At 37.9% G+C, this 25,774-nt stretch overlaps 1 long non-coding RNA gene across 1 annotated transcript; it reads left to right on the top strand.

The window, feature by feature from the left end:
- The first annotated feature begins 23,456 nt into the window (after positions 1 to 23,456).
- Positions 23,457 to 24,721, top strand: LOC125491955 (uncharacterized). Its single transcript, XR_007268482.2, has 2 exons — positions 23,457 to 24,018; positions 24,579 to 24,721. It is a non-coding gene; the product is annotated as an uncharacterized LOC125491955 (long non-coding RNA).
- The last annotated feature ends 1,053 nt before the right edge of the window (positions 24,722 to 25,774 follow it).

Below are 25,774 nucleotides of genomic sequence, written 5' to 3'. Positions count from 1 at the left end.
CCTAAATCCACAAAAGAAAGCCCTTCCGGAGGAGTTCAATTGCTAATAGTTGGTGAAATTGGAGCGTTGAGATTGTTGTATCTTTTTGATCTCTTAATCTAGGTGCAAAACTCAGAAAATTTCTTGGAATTTTGAATTTTTCATCTATTTGAGGGATTCAAGGGAGAGGGCTGTGAGTTGATTTATGAGATTTCAATTGGTGTTGTCGAGGAATTTGAGGTTGATAGATTGTTTGTCATGAGTCTTGAGCATTCAATCTTCGATTTACTCGATTTTCAATTTCCCCCCATTTTCCTTTTACTTTCTCTTCTAATTTCCGTCACATTGAGGACAATGTAAAGTTTAAGTAGGGGGAAGGGTATTCTCATTGTCATGTGTTGATGTTGTTATTTTACTTCCAATCTGGAAACAAAATGAAATGAAAACAACGATGAATGATTTGAAAAGTAATATAAAATAAAAAAAGGTGATGAAATGAAACCTGCTGAGTTGAAAACTCGAAAGGGCTAGCGACTCAGGAAAAAATGGGAGCCCGGATAGGTTGAAAACCCAAGGGTAACCTTAGCAAAAAAAGTGGCTGAATTTGAGCGGGTAAGATGAAAAACAAATAGTGTAAAACTAGAATGAAAATTTGAAAGGGCTCTTAAGTAGAATGACAGATTAAAGAGAGAATTATGTAATTTGAAACTCATTTGTCGGAGTTGGAAACATAAGGTTGGAGGAGAAATAAGATGATATAGGTAAGGTTTCATCTTATTATTATTTATAGGTTGGGGCGAGCTAATATTTTATTGTGTCGTGAGTTCACATTTTGATTGATGTTGGTATTATTGGTTACTATCATTGTCACATTTTTATATTGCTTAAGTGAGCTTGAAGCTAAGTGTGGGGGAGTCATTGTCCTTTACGTTATAACTTTGAGCGATTCTTGGTAAGATTGCGATAATGATGATGTTAGGCATTGGATGGTTGAGGCTTAGGATGGTATCGATAACTTAGGTGACGATTTATTTGATGATTCTCATTTTGAGTTTACTCGAGGTCGGGTAAATATCTAGTGTGGGGATATTTGATGCGCTCAAGTTATACGGTATTTTTGTCATATATTGGGTGAACTTTGTTCAGGTATTTGTTCGTAATTGTTGACTTTGGCATATATTTCAACCTTAGCAGAAGATCGGAGACTGTTAATATTATATGTTCCGAACTTTTAAGGGTGAAATTGATTTGAATGATGTTTAATTGAAATTGTCTTTGGAGAACTTAGAGAGTTTAGTATTGTTCTATTGACATCGAATTTGGAAGATGGATTTCGGATGGCTAAGTAACAAATGAAGAAGCATGAACCATTCGAACGACTCAACAACATCGTTACACTTGCCAAGTTGTTATCACAAGTTCTAGTCAAGCACTGTCACAAGTTGTTATCACTAGAGATTTCAAACATGGAATTGGCATATGCTATGCCTATTATAGCTTGAACAGTTCTTGAATAAGATTAACATTCAATCATTATTGCGAGTTATTTCCTCTTTATTTATTTCCTTTGATTATGGTTTGATTTCTATAATTATATTCTATAATTTTTGCATAATTATGCTAGAAACGTTACTAGTTTAATTGTGTAATTAATCTAATGCTAGATTTAAGAATGGAATTGAACTCTTTATTATTTTAATAATTTGTAGCAAACTTGAGGGTGTTGGTGGTAGCAGAGTTGTTGCACAATTTTCCGGTGAGAAGGTAGGTGGCGTGGTTGTCATGTTGGTTGCTGTCACTATATGAGTGTAATTGTCGCGGTGATGGTGGGTGTCGCGGTAGTGGTGGTTGTGGTTCTCTTCAAAAGTTGTAGTTGGAGTGAGAAAAGAGTAAGAAGAGTGAGAAGAGTGAGAGTGAGGTGATATGTAGGGGTAGTTTAGGAATGTATAAGAAAATATACGCACAATATGTAGTAAATACCATTAGTAAATAGTAAAGCTCCTACATTTATACTCTTCGGTATGAGCACATTTAACTTTAGATAAACAAACATGGAGAGTTTGATATACATATCCGTATCTTCACGCTATATTAATATAAAAATAATTAGTTTAAATAGATTATAGGAAATTGATATTTATTACGTTTTACCCACAATTACACATATTTATACACTTCTGTTAAGAATTGATGCTTATATTTTTCCAAATCTCTTATGAAACATATGTAACTATATCTTTTATTAAGGAAGAGGACATTGAGCGAATGATTTTGTGTATTTTTCTCATTAAGCGTATTGTGGCATATACGCAAGAGTATGAGTTCTAAACTCATTAGAAAACTATATTTACAAACGTATTGTGGCATATACCTATGTATATATCAACATTCTCCCCTCAAATTATTGGAGCATGGGGATCCAAAATGCCTAACTTGCGAAGAAGTGTATCAAACTGAGTTTTACCAAGAGCCTTGGTGAAAAATATTGACCAACTGTGTTGTAGTAGGAACATAAGATGGATCTATAAGACCATCAGTGATAGCATCACACACAAAATGGCAGTCAACCTTGACGTATTTGGTGCGCTCATGAAAGACAGGATTGTTGGCGAGATGTAAGGCCGACTTACTATCACAAAATAGAGGGATAACTTTGGGTGATCAACTCCTAAACTAAGAAGTATACCTTTAAGCCACTTTAACTCACATATAATAGAGGCCGTGGAACGATACTTGGCCTCAGCGAAAGAATGAGAAATAGTAGGTTGCTTTTTCGCCTGCCATGAAATAGGTGAATGACCAAGAAAGACAAGCCAACTAGTAAGAGAGCGCCGAGTGATGGAGCAGGCCACCTAGTTAGAGTGACACTAACGCTGTAACGTCAAATCACTATCAGCACGAAGAAGAATGCCTTGACAGGAGTGCCTTTAAGTTAATGATCAACACGTAAGGCAGCCTCAAGATGCACCTGATCGACGAGGAGCTGCACACACTGAGAAAGAATATGAACTCAATAAGCTAAGTCAGGGGGCGTAACAACAAGATATATCAAATGACCAACAAGTCCACTATAGAGCTCAAATTTTGCAAGAAGATCCCCTGTAGCAAGATCAAGCCTATGATTAGGCTCAATAGATTAATCAGTAGGTTTCACACCCAACAGAGCAACTTTTGAAACAATATCCAAAGTCTAGTTGGCGCTGACAAACAAAGAGACCTGTAGAACTCCGAGCGACCTCAATACCAAGAAAATATCGCAAAGAACCAAGATCCTTCATACCAAAACAATCATTCAAATAGGCTTTGAAAGTCTATAAAGTAGAGAAATCATTCCCAGCAATAATAAGATCATCCACATACACAAGGACATTAATCTAAACATGACCTTTAGTGTAATTAAAGAGAGAATAATCAGCATAAGACGGATGAAACCATAGTGGCGAAGACAGTAACAAGCTTAGCAAACCAACAACGAGGAACTTGTTTCAAACCATACAAAGACTTGCGCAGACGACACATAAGATTTGGATTAGAAGCACCAAAATCGGGGGAAGTTCATATTAATTTCCTCATTCAGATCACCATGAGAGAAAGCATTTTGAACATCCAATTGATGAAGTTCTCAATGCTTAGATACAACAATAACAAGAAAGCCCTTACAGTAATCATTTTAACGACAGAGGCAAAAGTCTCAGCATAGTCAATACCTTCTTGTTGATGATTACCAAGAACCCCCAGGTGAGATTTACGTCTGTCAAGAAGATCATTAAAATCATATTTGTTGTGGTAGACCCATTGTCTACCTAAAGCACGTTTTCCAAGAGGAAGATTTTGCATAGTCCAAGTACCATTGTTTTCAAAATAAGTGAGTTCTTCTTGCATATATTTTCGCCAATGCTAATCTCGCATAGCTCCTTAAAACCGACAATCTATAGTGGAAGTAAGAGCTGGAAGAAAAGTATGGTAATTTGCAGAAAACAATTACAATTGATATAATGTGCAATAGGATAAGGAGTACATGAGGAGCGACAAGAATGAGAGGAATTAGGGAGGACTTTTAACAACAACATTATGTGTAACATAATCATGCAATAGAACCGACTACACCTTGGTGCGTAAGCCACAACTAAGAGTAGAAGACTCATCAGAAATAGGAGCATTAGGAAAATGATACCCAGTAGGGGCAGTCCTAAAAGAGGCAGACCCATCAGACGTATAAGAAGAAAAACCGGGTGGAGGGTTTAAGTAGGCAGGTCCAGTAGGGGCAGTAGGAGGAGTGAGAAAGTGAGAGGAAGAAGCGGGCCCAGCTGAAGGAGAACTAGGCACGCGGGTTTGAGCGAAAGCAGGTATTGGCCGAGATGGAAGGGCCGGTTCAGCTGGATCGAGCGAAGTAATATGTGTTTGGGCTTCAAGGGGTGGCATTTGAGTCGGCTAGATTATGGGGGGAGCAGATGAGAAATTTTGAGTGTGGGATGGATTAAGGGGATCAGTAAATAGAGGAATTGGGACGGGAGAAGGATTTTGAGGAGTAGGAGAAGTATCTATAGGAGGATCCATAGTACAGGAGTTAATAAATGCAAAATCATAATCCCATCCAAATCAAAATCAACAATGTTTTTCGAAATTATATTAACACATTCCACGGTAGCAAAGGAATAGACATCCTCAAAAAACTTCACATCCCTAGAATGAAATCTCTTTCATTTCAAGATAAAAAAGACGCCACCCTTTTCTACACCGAAAGGATATCCACAAAAATGCATTTCTACTCCTCTTTGCAAACTTGTCACCATGAATTTTATGATTGTGAGAAAAACACAAAGACCAACACACCTTAATAGCATCATATGAAGGAGGTTTTCCCGTTAAACATTCAAAAGGATTTTTGTTAGGCAACAAACGGGTAGGAGTGTGGTAAATTAAACGAGCTTCAACAATGACAAATTCAAGCCAAAAATAAATGGGAAGGTGAGATTGAAAACGTAAGGCACGACCCACATTTAATATATGTTGATGTTTGTGCTCAACCTTACCAATTTGTTGAGGGGTATGCAAACAAGAACATTGAAAAAAACAACGCCTGTTGTAACAAAATAATCACAAAGACGAGCAAACTCAGTACCATTATCACTTTGCAGTACTTTAATAGTTTGTGAATATTGTTTGTTGGCCATAGCAATGAAGGACATAAACATGCTAAAGACTTCAGTTTTATCAACTAACAAAATATCCACACAGTTGGGAAAAACATCCACAATAATAAGAAAATATCTAGCACCATAATGTCTATATGGTACCCATAAATCTCTACCTTCTAAAAAATGTGAGTAGTTTTAGTTTCACCAATAGGAAATTAATCCCTAGGGGCTTAGCATAAAAATAAATTTCACAAGCTTTTTTGAAACTACCCTTAAGATGAATAAAAGGAGGAAGCAATTTAACACTTTTGCGGACGAATCCCCCATATGATGATGCCATAAATCCAAGACAGAAGCTTCACCAGACAAGGAACTATGTTGAACAGAATCCATGTTGCCAAAGTAATAAAGTCCATCCTGCTTAACCCCCGTTCCAATCAGCTCCATGGTAGGGTCTTGTATATACAGTGCATATATGAGAATCAAATTGGACAATACAATGCAAATTATCACACAATTGCGAGATGGATAATAATAAATTGTAACGAAGTTGAGGGACATAAAACACATTAGTAAGAATAATAGTGCTAGGTAAGCGACCAAATCCCTCTTGGTTAGAAACAACAGTACTACCATCAGAGAGCCCAATAGGACAATACAAAATATCATGAATATCAAATAGCGAAGTAATATCACCAATGACATGGTGGTAGCTCCTACATCAAGAATCCAGGCACGAGTATCGAACTTACCAGTGAAGCGACTGTTAGGAATTTTAAGATTACTAAACATTAGAGATAGCAATGGGTAATGGACCCTACCCGGATTCGTGGATTCGATTCCGTTGTCGACGGATCTGGATCCTTGAAATTTGAATCGGACAGATCCGGGTAGGATACGGGTCCTATTTTCTAAAAACGGATCTGGATCGGGTCTTTACTTAGGACCCGGATCCGGATCCGTTTACCCATTTTTAAAAAATAATATATATACAATGTTATATCAAAACCCTATGTCTCCCAAAGTCATCACCCAACCGCTTATTGCTTATCCTTCCTCTTTCTTTCAAATCTGAAAAACATCTACCTTACTCTCTCGCATCTCCTATTTCACTCTTCTGATAAAGGTTATAAAGGGAGCTCTTTTGCCATATTTTTTTTTTTGGATTTTCTGATCACCATCTTCATCATCATGTATTATTCGATTGATCTAACATTAGAAGAAATGAATATCACAATGTTTTACAATGAAACTTTTAACCTTTTGTTACTCTGTAGGCTTTTTTCTTATGTGGCTTATATCCATCTAATAATTACTCCGTAATAACTTAGTTTAATGGAATTTCTTTGGCAGTTTAATGGAAAGTCTTCTTTCATGCAATTTCTTTGGTAGTGAATCTATGTTGGCCTCTTTTTTTTGGTTATGTTCGTCAAGGTCCCACCAATTTTTTGGAAACAAATTAGAATTGTCATTTGTCAGGTTAATTTTTCTTTGGTTAAGATTTGCAACGCAGTTTTAGTGTTTGTATAGGATCTCTTATTATTTGTTTTTGAAGAATTTGATAAAATAGATAGGATCAGTTTTGGACCCGTTTAGGACCTGGATCCGTGGGATCCATACGGATCCCGATATGGATCCTAAAAATTAGGACCCGATGGATCGGGGTAGGATCTGGATCCTGTCTTAAAAAACGGATCCGAGTACGAATCTTAGAGGACCCTACCCAGATCCGACCCGTCCCATCTCTACTAAACATACCGGCGAGAGCGTTCCATCGGTCGGCCATAAAAAGTGTAGAAGAACTAGTTGTACCACTTGAGCATGCCTCGGCAGGCCGAACAGTAGTGGCATTGGCACAAGCGGGAGAGCCGTGACCCCTACCAACATTAGTATGACCTCGACCACGTCCTGCATCATCATTATAATGGGGTGGATACCCAATGATTTCAAATCAAGTAGGAACATCATGACCGGATTTTTTTACAATGAGTGAACACCATGGATTTGTGTCAGGGCTGTCCTCACAGCCACGCCTGCGGCTAGAGTCTGCACGCACAGAAAAACCGACAGCCTCAGATGGCTGAGACGGTGATAATTGAGCCGGTTGAGTGGCGAGACAAACGCGCTCATCTTGGATTAGCATATGATACACATGGTCAAGAGAAGGAAGCTGCTCTAGGGTTAAAATCGCAACCCTAGTTTGAGCATAATAAGGAGAATAAAGGCCCATAAGAAATTGATGTACCTTGCGGGTTTCGCGATGTTGAGCATGGCGATCGTGGGAATCACAAGCAGAGTAGCACGTGCAAGTAAGTAAAGGTTCATAGATGCAAGTCTTCCCAAAAAACCTGAAGTTGAGAATGATAAGTAGTTACTATTTATGCTAAATTTTGCCTTAGCGACAAAACTAATGTTAAGGACCACGACAACCAGATATACGTATGATCGTTATGAAAATGAATGTAAATGAGGATTTTCAGGGGAATGGCACAGAGAGATGGTGACGCAAAAAACCCCAATGAAGGTGGGTAAAAACCGCGGGTGGAAATGAGTCCCCCAATCCACTATCAGTGGTCGTCATCCGAAGTGAACAACAATCGATACAGTCTAAGTTGTTTTATCTAAGTACAAGAAATATGTAAAAACAAGAGTGATGAATTCCTTTTTCTTATGTATTTTTCTCTTGGTGTTCAGATAGATTTTCTTTGGCTTTTTATCTACTTAAATACTACTGGTAAAGCTCGAATTGGCTCCAACAGATCTTTGCTGGAATCTTAGGAACTTCCTGCACAATACTCGCTCGACTTCAACTACTTCCTTTCCCATTGCAACCTCGGAGCCCCTTTATTCCCATTAGCGAAGCATATTGATGGTGATCAGCTCAACTCCTTCAATCTCAGACAATCAGTTTGGATTCCGTTGACCTAGTCTTTGCATCAAGGACTTTTGACGTAATGCCAATGATCTTGTGTCACTTCGTCGAAGTCCTTGTGTCATTGCGTCAATGTCAACCTGGAATTTCAGCCATTACAATTTGCCCCCAATTGTTGAAATGGGGATAGTTCAAGAACCATGAAATAATTTTTAGATACATTCAACTTTCATTTGATAAAAAAATATTGGGATCAATACGATCGACATCATGTTGAATCATTTGCCAACAGATAGAGAAGAAAAAACAAGTGGTCATCCGATTTTAATAAAACTTAGCAGAGATAAACCAAAGGCCAGTGTGTAAAAAATTAAAGATAACTTAAAACCATGCAATTAATTACTTATCCGTTGTAAATCTCATGATTGCAACTACAGCTATAAAAACCATGCCAAATAATTCAACCTACGCCACTTTTTTCTTTCTCCTCAAACAATTGATTTCACTTTAGAATTCTCCGCCGGACTTTGCCGGAATTGCCCCTTGATACCAGGTAATTTCTCGCTACTTTTGAACTTAATTACTTAGTTTTTCTTACTTTGGTCGCACTTATGGCTCCTAGCAGACGTAGTATCGGAAATTTCGTAAAAAATCAAAGGGGAAAGAAAAAGTGGTAGAAAAGAGAGGTGAATTCGAGCATGAACAATCAATTATGATGGAGGAAAATTTGATGAAATTTCTAGAATTAGGGAATTTACCAAACGACACCATCATCAGAAATGCCGAACCTCACAAATATCCAGAGACGTGCCCAAGTAATTGGGTGGTCCTTTACAAATATCCCTTCAAAATTGCTTTTCGCCTACCTTTTTCCCCCATAGCTATAGGTCTGATGCAGATTTATCAAATTAGCCCTGGGCAAATAATGTCCCAGGCATGGAGAATTCTCTGTGTCATCGACAGGGTGACGACATCGTGGGAGGAGCCTTTTACCCTTCACAACTTGCTACGGTGCTACGAAGTTAAGGTTAAGGCTAAGAACAGGGTAGCCCTTCATGCTAGAGCAAGTCTAGAGGCGTTGGTTAATGGAGTTCAGTCGAATGACATAGGTCGGAAGAACCAATACGTCTTTGTGAAGAAATATTCCTTGGGGGAAGTTGGAAAGATGGTAATCGGAGGCTGGAACCTAGAAGGTTCGTAACGTTTTCGTCGTTTATTACCATGTCGTGACATTAACATAATTCTTACAACGTTTCTTCTGCAGGTCTAAACCCGAAATTTCTGACTCATTGTGACGAATCTCCACGACCGTGTGAGAAGTTTTTGGAAGTGTCAGAAGAAGAAAGAAAATTCGAAAGAATTTTATTTGCTAACCAAGACAGTTTCTCGTTTATGGCTTCTGGTAAATAAATTCTACTTCGTTCTTTAAGTTTCATCGTCATTGAAGTTTTTCAATTGTGCTAACGATTTTTCCAGATCAGATTCTTCTCAGTCACGTCCTAGGAGTTCCATGGATAGCCAGACACTGGCTGGAATGTCGCGTAGGAAGAAAAGGGAACGAGAAATATCGAAAGTGGCTACGCCTGCGCCATTGACTAAAAAGGATACCACTGTTATCGTCTAACTGGCGGACTACGAGTATGAGGTTGCGCCACAGATGCGCCGAACTGACTTCATGACTCCTCCGGACAAGGGAGGTCCATCGTATACTTTAACGGTGCCAAACGAGTTTATGTCGTTAGAAAGGTCAATATGGTCTAAAGAAGAGAAATTTATCTTCCCTTCCTCGCATGATGTTTGATGGTTTAGAGCTCATTTTCCAGTTTTTTTTTTTACTATGTCCTTTCCACTTACGTTTAAAATGAGTCACAACTGCCTACTTGCTTTTTACTTGTCGTTATGTAGGCGTCACACCATTTTCTCATGGCAAAGAAAGAGATGTTGTTGCTGCTGAAGGCTCATCAAATAATGAAGACAAGGCTCACAAATTTGAGTTAGATGTGAAAAGGAAGGACGCATAATTGAAGAAAAATCAATTGGCTATGGTAAAGATAGAGGAAATATTGAAGAAGAATGGCGAAGAACTGGAGGAGATAAAAAAAGAAGGCTGACGCTGCAGAAAGCATCATGTCTTGAGATCGAGGCACTCCAAGCTCAAGTCGACGCTCAAAAGAATGAGCTAGACCTGCTAGAAGATGAGATAACTACGAGGGTAAAGGCAAAAATCATGTACCAATAGTTGATGAAGCGTACTACATCATGGTGCCACAGAAGGACATCGACCTTTATCTTGAATGCCTAGGAGGCATGAAAGATCTAATGGATCCAGACGAGTTGACGGCGACAACTGACTCTTCTTCGAGCATCGACCATCCTGATGGTGGAAATATTGCTTCCTGTGCCGCCTTTACTACGTCAGATGTTCCTCCGAAGTGTGACGCGGAGAAAGATTTGGCACATGACGTTCTGTCACCTACTTCGTCACCGACTGAAAAGGAGTTTGATGAAACTCCAGATGTTCAGTCTCTAAGTTTTTTCATTTGTTTGCTTTTAAACTTGGAATACTTTGACATGCTTTGTTTTGGGTCACTCATAGGGGTGACATATGCTTGCGTACTTTTTGACCACTCAGGGGACTGGTCATAACTTTTGTATTTTTCTTTAGTCGTTCAGACGATAACTTTTTGGACAATTTAAACATTATGCATTTATTTTCTGTTGTTAATCTGACGCTCAAGTAGAATAGGTTAGACGCTTTGCAAGCCTATCATTGTCGTAGATCCTTAGGATTTTTCCAGTGCAGAAATGGTGAATTTAGACGTACAAAAATGCATTTACTTACTTGCAATGAGCAAGGCAGGTCCATAGAACATCATGATTTGTAGCACGTGTTGTATCTAAGGGAGTCGTCGTAATGGAATTATTGAAAAAAAGAAAGAAATCGTCAATTGTATCACCATTAATTCTTCGTTATTGAACTTAGAAAAAATAATCATCGGCCGCATCGTTAGAACGTTCCGATGTTATTGAATAACGATAAATGAAATATACTGAAAAAATAACACACAGTGAAATCATGTCGTTGGCTATCAACGATAATGCGACGACAACTTCATTGTTTATCGGCTTTAGACAAAAAGAAAAACGAAACCTCATAAATTGCTTAGCTAGAAAAAGTATCTTTTGAGGTGGATGGCGTTCCAGCTATGTGGAATCATACTCCCGTAGCGTCGAGTCAATTGGTAAGTGCCATTGACAACTACTTTACTGATCTGATAGGGACCTTCCCATTTTGGACCCAACTTACATGCATTGAGCTCTTGTGTATTCTGAAATACCTTTCTTAACACCCAGTCACTTTCAACGTAAGATTTGGCTTGAACGTTTTTATTAAAGATTCTTGCAACGACTTATTGTTGTGCCACCATGCGTACTAGCGTTGTGTCTCGCAATTCTTCTATAGAGTCCGGGTCGCTCAGTAGTTCGTCACGGTTCTGTTGTTCTGTCATTAAACCATACCTAGAAGTTGGGACACTTACCTCAGCTGGCAAGACAACTTTGCATCCTTAGACTAGTGAGAACGGTGTTTTTCCTGTCGCGGTGCGTGTCGTTGTGCGATTTGCCCATAAGATAGCTGGTAATGCTTCCGCCCATTCATCACACAAATGTTTCGTTTTGTCGCTAATAAACTGCGACCCATTGTCGCATATAATTTCGGACGGGACACCAAACCTGCAACTGATGTTAGTATATATGAAAGAAATAACTTCTTCATCCCGTACTTGCTGAAAGGAATCTACTTCTATCCATTTGGAGAAATAATCAATTAGTGCTAACATGAAGACCTTCTGTCCTGGGGCTGGAGGTAATTTACCAACTATATCCATCCCTCATTTCATGAAAGGCCATGGAGTTAAAGAAGGATGCAAAACTTCACAAGGTTTATGCATCATACCTGTGTGTCGCTGACAACTGTCGCACTTGGTAACATACTGATTGCGTCATGCTTCATTGTTGGCTAGTAATAACCCATTTGTAATGCTCTATTGGATAGGCTACGTCCTCCCGAGTGGTTTCCACATGTCCCTTCGTGCAAGTCTTCAAGGACTTTGTCCCACTGGTTCTTTTCTATGCAATGTAGATATGGTCCTGCGACTGATTGTTTGAATAACACTCCTTGGATAATGACATATCTTGATGCCTTGAAGCGAAATATGTGCGCTTCTGCTTTATCTGCTAGGAGTACATCGTTAATGAGTCAATCGTAGAAGGGTTTTGTCCAACTGCTACTTACCTACGTAGTAGTAGGACTTCCAATTATTGTGTCATCATCACCAGGATTTAGTTCATTTTCACAGGTCGCTATGTCGTCTTCTTCGTCAGTTTGGATGCACTCTCCCACTGTTGCAACGAGGTCAGTAACGTCTTTGTCTTTGCTTATTGCTGATGTTGCGAGATGGACAATGGGAATGGAGGTGAAAGATATGTCTCTCAAGGATGACCCGAGATTAGCCAATGCGTTTGTTTGGGTATTTTGGTCTCTTGGTATCTGCAAAATATTGAAAGGATTAAACATCTTACTCTTTTCTTGAGCGACTTCTAGGTAAAGCGTCATTTTTGAGTCCTTCGCAGCAAATTCGCCCTTGAGCTAACTGACTATCAGCAATGAGTCACTGTAAACTTTCAGTGCTTTTGACCCCAAGTCGCTTGCCAAGATCATCCATGCTATTAACGCTTCATATTCGCCTCATTGTTTGTCGCTTTGAACTCGCAACAAATAGCTCGTACTATCTTATCCCCTTGTAGTGACTTTAGGACAACACCTAGACCTGCACCACGAAATAAAGTTAGACGACCCGTCAACTAATAAGGTTCATGCTTCACGGTTAATATGGTTAATCTGAGCGATTTCATCTTCCGCGAGTTTCTCTAATTCTGGGCTAAAATCAGCCACAAAATCGGAAGGTAGTTAATGTCGTAGCCACTGAGTGCGATAGCCCACTTGCCCATGCGACCTTTCAATTCGGGTTATCGCAAGACAAACTTTATCGGATAGTTAGTCATGATAACAGTGTGAGTCTCAAAATAATGTCTTAATTTCTTGACAGCAGTAACTAAAGCTAGGATGAGTTTTTCTAAACACGAATACCTGGTCTCTACGTCTAACAGAGACTTACTGACATAATAAGTTGGAAGCTGCTGACTTTTTGCCTCTTGTGTTAGGACGGCGCTGACAGAGATGTTATTGACTGCTAGATATAGTTGGAGCGTCTCACCATCGCAGGGTTTTGACAACAACAGAGGGGAAGCTAGATATTCTTTGAGCGCTTGCAATGCATCCTCGTGTTTTTGAGTCCAGTTGAACATCTTGTTCTTGCGCAACACGTCGTAGAATAGATGACATTTTTCTGACGACCTAGATATGAAACGTTTTAAGGCAGCAACGCGTCCAGTTAACTTTTGCACTTCCTTAATGTTCCTTGGAGATTGGATCTTGACCAGTGCTTTAATTTTATCGGGACTAGCTTCAATTCCCCTTTGCGTCACGACAAAGCCCAAAAGTTTCCTGCAGCAGCTCCAAATTTGCATTTAGGAGGGTTAAGTTTCAATTCATACCATATTTTCGAAGGAAGTCGAAGGCTTTCGAAAGATGTTGGATATGATCCTTCGCTTGTTTTGATTTCACCAACATATCATCGATGTACACTTTCATAGTATCGCCTAGTTAGTCCTTGAACATTTGATTAACCAAGCGCTGGTACGTTGCACCTCCATTTTTTAGTCCAAAAGGCATAACTTTATAACAATATATACCTTTGTTAGTGACGAACGCCGTTTTTTATTGATCATTAGGGGCCATCAAGATTTGGTTGTAACTAGAATATGCATCCATAAACGTCAAGAGCTCAAGTCCCGCCGTCGCGTCGACTATCACGTCTATATGTGGAAGGGGAAATGGATCTTTGGGACAGGCCTTGTTGAGGTCTTTGAAATCGAAGCAAACCCTCCATTTGATGTTCTTCTTGCTTACCACTACGACATTAAGCAGCCAATCAGGGTACTTAACTTCACGCACTTTACCTCTACCAATCAACTTATGTACTTCATCGTTAATAATTTGATTATGCTCAGGTGCCAATTCTCATCGCTTCTGCTTCACCAACTTATGCTCTGGGTCGACGTTGAATTTATGCGTGATAACGTTGGGGCTGATACATGTCATGTCTTCGTGGGACCAGGTAAAACAATCATTGTTAGCTTTCAAAAAATTAATTTCCTGGTCATGCATTTCCTGCGATAGAGTCGCTCCTATTTGAACGACATGGTCAGGAAAGATCGAATCGAGCACCACTTCCTCTGTATTATGCTCGTCAGGAGTGTAAGGCGTTGATCCGTCCGTTAATTGCTAGATAGATGGTTTGGGAGGTTTGAGCGATGATATGTAGGATTCTCGAGTAGCTTTCTGCTCGCCTTTGATTTCTTAGACCCCCCATTCGGTGGGGAACTTCATTATCTGATGATATGTTGATGGAACTGCCTTCATATTATGAATCCACGGCGGACGGGCAGTCTACGACATTGAACCTGGTTGGCAGATTGACGCCTTTGGCTAGGGTTGACAGCGTGATTTCTCCAACAGTATGCTGGGCCTCCCCCACTGAAACCAACTAAGACGATAGAGTTTTTAGTTATATCTTTATCTCAAAGACCCATACCTTCGAGGGCGCTCTTAAAGATAATGTTGGTTGAGCTTCCTCCGTGGACCAACACACGTCGTCGCAAGCAGTTGCTGACAGTTAGAGAGATAACCAGGCCGTCGTGATGCTCCACGTTGCATACTCATCATCGTCAAAGGTGATCGAGATCGCCTCCAGCTTACGTTTGTCGTCAAACCTGCAAGACTTAGGAACAATGGACGAGGGGGATCAGTCTCTTGCTAGGCTTTAGGATGCAGAATGTGTTATCGCACAGACATCAGATCCATCTGAAATTACGTTAGTTACCTTGACATGTGTAGGGGATGCAGGCGGAATAGATTTGGCTGAATTCCGCTCGAAGGATACTTTTCCTTTGTTGCTCAGTAGATCGTGTAGGTGGGCTTTATTAAGAATGAACGCGACTTCATGCCTGAGTGCAATGCACTCTTTCGTCTTGTGATCATGATTGTGATGGAATTGACACCATTTCGTTTGATCTTTCTGCGCGTCTAGGCGATCACTCTTTCTTGGCCATCGGACAGACGCTCCGATATTCGTTAATGCATTAACTACAAGCAACGAATGTGGCGGAATAACGTGCCTTGAGAGCATTCCAAAGATGATGTGGGTCTTGGAATTTAGGAATAATAATTTTGACCTCCAGTGTGATGGTGTTTATCATCCACGAAACCAAAATGGCCTGGAGGGCTGCCCAGTCCGCTGCGGTGCACGGAGAAGATGGCTTGGCGATGCTGCGATCGAGGAAACAGAACTTACGACGCTCAAAAGCCGTCTGTAGATCGGTCGTCCAATCATCGTAGTTGGTGTCACGCAAGCGGGTGAGTATGAGAAAATCTCCAGGACGGTCTTGATGACCAAGGTAATAAGGAGAGGAGGCATCGAGTTTGGGTGGTCGTGGAGGGATGACATCATTGTAGGCGATAACGACTGATAAGGAAGGATAACCTAGACTAATACCATGTACAAGAGGAGATTGAACGAATAATTTTGTGTGTGTTTCTTATGACACGTATTGTGGCATATACACAAGAGTTGGAGTTCTAAACTCATCAGGAAACTATTTTTACAAATTAAGGAATATTCCAAAAAAGATAATATTAACATACAACTTATGTATATCTCAACATTTATTGATAATTTCCTTCCCTTTTTCATTGATTTTTGTTTTTCCTTATTGGAATATCTCAAATAGGAAGCACCATATTTAACTATTAAACATCACAACCATCCATCTGAGTCACGTGGACCCAGTTCACGTTAATATTAGCATGCATCAGATTAAAAACACGTATCATTTTTTAACAATGCAATATATCATACATAAACCCACTATATCATGTATAATGCAAACTCACTATATCATTCAAAAACATACTATATCATGGAAAAAACAACACTATTTCTAAACAATCGACTATATCATTCAGTTTCCACTATATCATGAAGAAACTCACTATATGATTTAGAAACATACTATATCATGTAGAAACTACATTATTTATGAACCATCCACTATATCATGTAGAAACTCACTATATCATGCAGAAACTCACTATATCGTTCTATATGTTAAATGCCCGTATCATGATATATATACACTATACAACCTACGCTTTTTTCTTGCATATAAAACATTAAAATTAAATCCTCTATTATATTGCATATAATGTCACTATATGTTTTGTGTTAATAAAATCCTCTATATTGTATCTACGTTCACTATATCTATATAAAACTCAGTATATGAAGTTGAAAACAATTACCAATCCGATGTACACTAAGTTAGTGTGCACCGCGTCCAATTATAAGTTTTTTGTATACAAATATATATATTTTTCATGTGAGCTCTTGATAGGTCCAATTTGATACATCATTTCCAAATATAGACTTTTCATAAAATGTTATGATATTTCAAGTTTAGACTATTTTTTCAAAGAAGCTTTGAACAAGAAGAAAGAACGGAAGTATATTATTAATAAAGAGCTTGAGAAAGTCAACCATAAAATATGAAACATCTTAACAAGCTACTGCAACACTTTTATGGAGTTAACTCATGGTACACCTAGGGGTATTTTTGTAATAAATTAGAATTTTTAGGTACTCAGTTGACACCAAATTTGTTCATATGGGCATTTTGCTCATTTACTCATTTGCTCACTTTGCTCTTTTACTCATTTGCTCACTTTGCTCATTTTGTAATAAAAGTCTTTGCTCATTTTCTTAAATAGGTAAAAATGTTTACTCATTTAATTTGCTCATTTGTTCATTTTGTTCATTTGCTCATTCGCTCATTTTGCTCATTTGGAGAAAATAATCTCGGGTGTACCATAAACATGGTACACCCAGATGTACTATAAATATTCTCTTTTTATGGTGCATGCATCCTAGAATGATATTATGTGAATAGTACTTCTAAAGAAGGAGAATAATACATATTTGATGTAGCTAGGATTTACTGTTTTAACATTAATTAATTCATTTTGAAAGTTACTGCGTAGTGCGTATATTTACGTAAAGATGATTAGATAGCATCAGAATATCACCTTAGTTAATTTGATTTAAATAAGTTATTTCGAGGATACATCGAACTGAACTCATAACTTGGAGAGTTGTGATAAAACACTCATCATGAGCGGTTATCACCGTCCACTCACAAGAGTAAATGTGTAATTTAATAACTACAAAAAGGGTAAAGTGGTAATTTAACAATTAAATGAAGTCAATATAATATTAAGGAATTTAACAATTATAAAATGGGATTGAGTTAACAAAAACATGGGTTTCAAACACACAAACACGGGTTGATTTCACAATAACAAGGGTTTCAAATACACAAACATGGGTTCGTATTAATAATCAAATGTACTTTTGGGGGGGGGGGGGGAAGCTGAATGGGACACACAAATCAATGCAACTTTTTGCTTTATGACATAGATCACATGTTTACTTTTTAACAAACAGGGATTGAGTAAACAAAAACATGCGTTTCAAACACACAAACACGGGTTAGTTTAACAATAAAAAGGGTTTCAAATACACAAAAATATGAGACAATTTTTTTTCCTGATAGAAGCGTCATATAAAACCTTTTTTTAATAATATATGGTTGTAAATGGGCGTGATAATCGTTCATGATAAACATTTTATCACTACACGAACTTGAAGCCTCTAATGGAAAAAAAACCAAAGTAATACTCAATGAAAGCTAAGATAACTATAGTAGTGATATCGCCTTTTCACGCAATGGCTTCAACACTTTTGTGGCAACGGCATGTGATTATACGTAGATGCTCAGGACACAAGCTATACATCTAAAGAGCATGTTTCACCCGTTCATAGTTGGGTGAAACAGCAAAAGGGAAGATAAGATAAAGGCCAAAAAAAGTTCCATTTCTTTTCAATTTTTATCTTTTGGTGGTGAAAAAGATCCTTAATTCCATGTTGTATACTTGTATCTTACTTGCGCACCTGCACTTTAACCATCAGCAATGGGTCCAAAAGTAACATGCGGAGCTTTATGTAATTAAAAGTGGAGTTCAACAAGTCTATTTTCCTATACCCTAGGAATTTCATTTTGCTAGGCAGTTGAAAATATCCCCAATCTCTTAGGACAATATAAATGCAACACGTATATACTAAAGCTCTTTAACTATATGCTTCCTTTGTTTCCTTTTAATCTACACATTTTTTTTTAGTTCGTTTCTTTTTAATTAATCCACACACTGTTGCTTTTGAAAAAGCATAGAAAAAAAGTTTCCCCCAACAAAAATAAAAGAAAAGAATGAGAAGCAAAGGGGATGGCGGTTGGATTTTGAATAGACCAAAAAAATGTTGATAAGAAAGAAAACACCATTTAGATGTCATAACTAGTTATTAGGCCCGGACTATTCCCCGGGTAAGAAAAATTTCATTTATTAATATTGTACTTTGATATGATATCACTAAATACAACTTGGTCTAGTGGTTAAAACTTTAGTACATGAACTTGAGGTGACGGGATCAAAACCTATACTATGCAATTTCTAAATTTTTTTCATTGTACATGGATTACATGAACTAAAACTCCCTAGGGAGAGCGCCACATGACACTGTTCCTGGTTTACGCACGTCTTTTAATATATTAGTATAGATATGGCGTACTCACCCCCCTATGTTGAATGCTGTCAGAAATGAGTGGATAAAGCAGGTTATTGGATGCCCTATGTTTAGAGTTTGTGAGAAGTTGAAGCTTTTCAAGCAGGCGCTGAAAGTGATGAACAATTTAAAGAAGGGTTTGGAGATGTTGAAGCTAATGTCATAAAAGCTAAGCGAAACTGGCTGATATTCAGTGAAGATGCATAGACAGATGGATGATGTGAGTTTGACTGCTAGAGAAATAGAGGCTCTGGCAAGACCTAGAGCTCCTCAACAGAACATGAATTCACTTTTACAACAGAAATCGAAGTTGGCTTGGCTTAGGTGTGGGGATGAAAACACCCACATTTATTATCAAGCTCTTAAAAGGAGGTGCCAAAATAAGATTCATGCCATACACACTATGAAGGGGTGCTAGGTGAATGAGAGGGATAAAGCGGAGCAGGCCTTCCTTGATTATTATCAATGTATGTTTGCTTGTAAACAGCAAAAACAGATGGTCCTTCAAGCACTCATACATAAAGGGAAACATCTGATTGAGGGGCACTTACAAATCCTAAATAGTGATATCACTAAAGAGGATTTTAAGAGGGTTTTGTTTAGTATTCCTGATGGGAAGGCTCCTAGGGCTGATGGTTTTAACAACAAGTTCTACAAACACTCCTGGGAGGTGGTGAGTGATGATGCTATTGATGCAATTGTTGACTTTTTAAAAACTGGGAAGCTACTGAAGGTGATTACTGTCACCACTCTAACTCTTGTGCCTAAAATAAAATGCCCTAAAAATGTGAGTGATTTTAGGCCAATTGCCTGTTGTACAGTACTCTACAAATGTATTACAAAACTGATTAGTGAAAAGCTGAATAGAATCCTAACTGATATTATCTCTCCCAGTCAAGCATCATTTGTTGCTGGGAGAAGCATTATTAACAATGTAATGATTTGCTAAGACCTTGTGAAGTTGTACAAAAGGAAGAATACAAGAGCTGGTTGCTTGATGAAATTGGACCTCAAGAAAGCCTATGACACAGTGAACTGGAATTTGGTCCAGCAAATGCTTGAGGGGACTGGCTTTCCTTCTTTTTTTGTAAACTTAATTATGGAGTGTGTGAGGTCTCTAAGATTCTCTATGATGTTGAATGTAGCCTCCTGTGGTTTTTTTGAAAGTCATAGAGGTCTGAGACAAGGGGACCCTATGTTTCCTTTATTATTTACACTCTGCATGGATTATCTTGACATGATTCCCTGCTATGTTGGGGAGCAGGAAGGATTTAGCTTTCATGTAAGGTGTAAAGAGTTAAAGCTAGTACATCTATGTTTTGCAAATAATCTGCTCCTTTTCTGTAATGGTGATTTCAAGTCCATCTACACCATGTTACAAGGGATGCAGATGTTCTCTAATACATTTGGCCTTGAAGTGAATAAGGATAAGTCTGAAGGTTATTTTGCTGGTATGAGTGACCAAGAGATCCAGAGAGTCACTAAAGTGAGTATTTTCACTACTGAGACTCTGCCATTTAGATATCTGGGGGTTACCATCTCTACCATGAAACTTAAAGCCCATGATTGTCAGGCTTTGATTGATAAAATAATACATAGGATAAGATACTAGAGCTTGAGAAATCTCTCTTTTGCTGCTAGTAGTCAACTTGTTCATAGTGTATTAATGAGTATTCATGTATACTAGGGGAAGATCTCTGTATTACCTAAGGCTGTAATTCATGAAGTGACCTCTGTGTAGGTGCTTTCTATGGACTGGGACACACAATGACAGTAAAGCTAGGCTTGTTTGTTGGAAGGATATGTGTAAGGTTAAGATCTCAGGTGGGCTAGGTTTTAGAGACCTTGAAACTTGGAATCTAGCTGCGATAAATAAACTGGCTTGCATATTGCTCAAGGGAAAGAGAATTTGTGGGTTAAGTGAGTGAGCTACATCTATATCAAGGGGGGTGATTGGAGTACACATGTGGCCCCTAGCTCAGCTAGCTAGGCATGAAAACTTGTTTGTAAAGCAAAACAGGATGCCAATGTTAGACTACTTGGTAATCAATGGATGCTCAATGATAAATTTAGCATCAAAAAACAGTATAACAGTCTGACTACTGCGAGAACCCAAGCTCAGGTTCAATGGTGGAGGTATGTATGGAATAAATATTCTATCCCTAAAAACAAGTTTATCATTTGGCTAGTGTTGCAAAAGAGATTAAAAACCAAGGATAGGGTGATGTCCTTCAGAATCTATACTGATAATCCAGCCTCTAAGTGTAGTTTTTTTCGGGTTTTAATGTCATCTTAATTACTAATAAATAAAAAGCATTTGGTATGCATGAGAGTCCAGAACAATATCACTAGGGAGGATGTACGGCTGGCGCACGAGCTTATGCAGGGCGCAACTTTTAGTGCTTGATGCGGTTTTCGTCTACTATGTAAAATCTGAATCCGCTAAGGGTTGGGACGCGGAGCTATTATAAATAGAATACTGCATGCGTTATTTCGAAGGTAATTCTACAAAATTAGAATGGATTATGGGAGTTAGTATTATTTCCCGCCATAATTTTTTCTCTACAATACTTCCCTGCAAACATTTTACTCTTCTTTGTGGCGTTCGAACCAATGTTGAGTGGGTCGCTGTTTGCGCTGACCAATACGGAGAAACAAGAACTGGAAAAGGGACACCTGTATGTGCTGGCATCCCTAAGGTTTACAGACTGGATTATAATTTCCTTTATACAGCTGTGAATTTCTAGGATATTATCCATCATTTTTTTTCCTTTGGGAATCATAAATTGACTATTTTCCTCGAGAAATTTGGTGCCATAATAGATTGGCCTCGTAGTCAATTACCATGTGTCCCTAATTTGGATGATTATTTCTTTAGTAATTTTGAGCAATATATAAAAATGAAAGATGAATCGCAATCGGAAATAGTGTATGGGAGGCGGGTGAATTTAACCAAACTAGCAGCAGTTTATAGTCCTATACTGACAAGTCTAGGTAGACATATTGCATGTGGGTATTGGTAATATGCCTGCTTAGTCGTTTTCTATTTGTGCATGTGAATACTGGTGCTGGCTTTTCTTCCCTGATTATTGTAGCGAGGCAACTGTAGGTAGGGCGGACACCAATGCTACTTTGTGTAGGGGAGATGATTATTGGTCTAGATGTTGTGAATAAAGATCCAAAAGGGCAATTTTCAGGGAGCCCCCTACTATTGAAAGTAAAACTAATTTGTTAGTGTTGCACTAACGAATATAATTTTCCATGTATGATTGGACATATTATGACTTTACGTGAAGTTATAATACCTTGTAATTTGTTTTAATAATATATCGAGATCGAATAATGGAATTATGGTCTTCAAACCCCGAGAAAAAAACAAATAAAATGACAAAAAGATCGAACATCATCGTGCGCTGGATGCGACATATCGCGTCGGGCGCATATGAAGTAGGTCGTATTTGATATTACTTGTTGGAAAGCAATGTTGCATATATCATTACTCTGTATGAAGGAATAATAAAATAGTGTTGTAGGTGTATTATTACTCCTTAGGAAGCAATAATAAAATAGTGTTATATGTGTATTATTACTCGTTAAGAAGCTATAATAATATAATGTTGTATTTGCATTACTCGCGAGGAAGCAATAATAAAATACTATTGTATTTGTTGATGTAGATCTGGCTGATAAAGCACTTGAGGCGGATTGATCCTCCAAAGAACATGGAGTGGTATAACAAAAAGGGGTTCATTGGTAGGAAGAAGATTTTGGCTAAGAAATCTATTGAAGACTAGAGCCTTTTCTTTGGGGATGAGGAACTTAGCATTAGATGGGTAGTCCCATGGTGAAGGATTGACTCTATGGTAGGATGTCATGAAGATTCTTCTTATGTGAAGTTGTGTAGCCTGTACACCCTGCCTTACTATTTTCCTTCGAGGGTAGTGAGACACTATGTAACAACCGTATTTTTAAGCAGGTTTCATTAAAAGATAATTATATTTTATTACCTTAATTGTATGTGGAACTATTGTAAAACATCTTTGAAAAAGGTAAAATTTAATGTCTAAATAGAATATGGGTTTAAGTTATATTTTGAAAAATAAAAAAACAAGGAAAAGAAAAAAAAAAGAAAACCCATTTCCTTTATATCTTTCGTGGCTTAACAAGGAGTGGACACTAATGTGTTTACTTGTCAAGTTCTTATGTCTTCTTTCACAAAATAAAAAAACCCCAACTCCTTCATTCTAAACCCATTCTTCGTTGTCCTCCACATTTTTCAAACTCAGTCCTTCCTCTCGCTTGAATTTCTTGGCCACCACGGCTGACGCTGCCGCCGTGGTTCTTGCGTCTACTTTTCTAATGGTGTTGCTGGATTTTCTCTCTCCTCTGTATTTTGTTGCTGCTATTCGGTGTTACTGTTGTTGGTTGTTCTTTAAGTCCAATTTTCTCTCTCCTCTGCTTCGGTATTGCTGTTGTTGTCCGGTTGGTGTTCCGACACCGTCGTTGCCGTTGTAGCTTCGTCGGATTCGCTGGTGATCCATTCATTCTCAATCATCAGAATTCTGTCGATGTTGTCCTTCTTATTAAGCTTTGTGTGTTCTAATTTCTTGGGAAGGTATTACTCTTATTTCTGAATTAAATTCTGGTTTATATATGTTTAATTATTTATGGAATTGTACTAGTCTTTGAATTATAAATCTTGTGTTGATTAGCAAAATCAATTTCTACAGATAAAAAATTATCCTTTACTCCTTGATTAGTACATTGAGATAAGTTTTACAACTTTGAAATAAAAATTTAGATCTTTTGTTAAGTTAGTTTACAGAATCAGATTTTAGGAGGAAGTCATGTCTCTGTGAATTGAGTTATCATGAAGATTGATGAATTGAATTAGATTATGGCATGGGTGGTATATATAAGTTATAATAGTCCAAAGAAGAGCTTTAAAAGTATGAGTGATTGAAATTGTTGATCTAATTATAGTGAAAATTGTTGGTATCATTTAGAAAATCATAATTAGCTCATAAGGTTTAAGATTGATTATGATCTATTTGAAGAATGGTTGTTCATTATGTTATTGTGTTGGGTGAACTATGTTGGAGTTCGAGTTGGAGTTGAAGATCAAGATTATCATAAATGTTCATGGAGATTGCATATAATTGTTCTTGGGTTTGAGGTAACCTTTATGTTCAGCAGAATTTATTTAAATGCCCGTGTGTGTTTGTTGTATTTTTGATATCGTATTATCAATTATAGTCATGGCCATGGTTATAGATGCATCTTCATGTATGAATTTGTGAATATATATATATATATGACTTTGTTATGTTATTGGAATTGTTCGGATATTATTATATTTAAGAAATATGATTTGAGTAAGATAATGTAAAAATGATTTCAAAATTGTTTTAGCTGGCTTAGTTTATGAACTGAGATGAATAGTGGGCAAGGTACAGGTGGAGTAAAATGATTCGTATATGAGTTAAGACCAGATAAGGTCGAATATTATGTTATGTTATGTTATAAGCCTGTACTTGCTAGCGATTTGTGTTAAGTAATTGAGCTATGCGAGCGATATAATTAAAAGATGAATTATTTTCGAACAATTACCAAATTTGTTTCTGATATGAAAATTTTTACGAACAAAAACCATTTTGACGGGCTGAAGTAAAGTTACTGAGTTTTTCGCTTATTTTAGTTTTGTTTTTGTTTTGTATTTTCGTCTGTAATTTGTAGGTGTATGTTCGGATTTCTGGATGAATCAAGAGAAAGAGTTTTCAGTTAAGAGATGGAAATTAAATTAGAGATTCGAAGTTATATTTAGCATATAATTGTTGAATATTAAGTTCTCATTTGATATTAAGTATTGTATTGTTTTGGGATTTCGAGTAAAGTATTATAAATCACGTATTGGTTTTGAAGTTATTATGTTGTGGGCCCTGACCCATAGGTATAGGATCGTTCTTTAGGTTATGGTTCCGCTGCAAGTAAATATAATTCGAGGTGATTAAGCGTTAATTATAATTAGCGTATCTTAAGTGTGATTAGCTAGCAGCTCGGAAGTGCGGGCGGTTACACACTATGGTTACCGCCAACTAATTCCTGTGGAGGACACTATTGCTCCCAAGATATATGGTCTAACCTGGAGTAGGATTAGGAAGTGCGAGAAATATTAGGGAGAGCTTCTCATATAGTATACGCAGGAGAGACTAGAATCGGAGAAGGTGTCAAACAGTTATATACCATGGATGCTGACGCAGGACCCTGCAATGAGGAAGGAGATGACGGGGTAAGGAATCTGCTGAAAGTGGCCAAAAAATGGAAGTTTACTCCACGTACGGTGGTGAAAACTTTGAGGACTGGGAATGATAGGAGGAAAAAGCCAGATGTAAACACATCTACAAAGAAGAATGACCAAAAACCTATTGCGAAAACGTTTTCGGTAAAGGGTCATTTAGGGCCAAAGGTAATACCAGTACAGGAGAGACTGGAGCCATGGGTAGCATCGACAAAGAGAAGACTACGCTTGGCAGGGGTAATCATTAGGGAAAGGACTGACATTGAAAAGACATCTCGACAGAAAGTCGCTCCTATGTGCAAAGAGAAATTAACGATGGTAGTATGGGAAAAGAGGAAGATTCCTAGACTAAAGCTACAAATGGAAAAGGGAAAAACTTCTGCCCAAGGAAAGGAAGCGTGAGAAGCTAAGAAGGGTAAAGAAAAGAAGGATTAGTTGCAACAATGTCTCCTAGACTAAAGCTATTGTTTTAATGTTAATTTATTACTTTTAATAAGGCTTGCCTGCCACATAGTAATGTTATAATAATTATAACTTATGTTTGATGTTATTATTTTTATTCAACAATATTATAAGGATTTTTTAACTACAATAATACAATTTTTGCCTGTTCTTTCGCAATAATACAAGCTTT

The sequence above is a fragment of the Beta vulgaris genome, chromosome 1 (assembly GCF_026745355.1).
Source record: "Beta vulgaris subsp. vulgaris cultivar EL10 chromosome 1, EL10.2, whole genome shotgun sequence".
Classification (NCBI taxonomy): domain Eukaryota; kingdom Viridiplantae; phylum Streptophyta; class Magnoliopsida; order Caryophyllales; family Amaranthaceae; genus Beta; species Beta vulgaris.
This window is presented reverse-complemented; position numbering and strand designations above follow the sequence as displayed.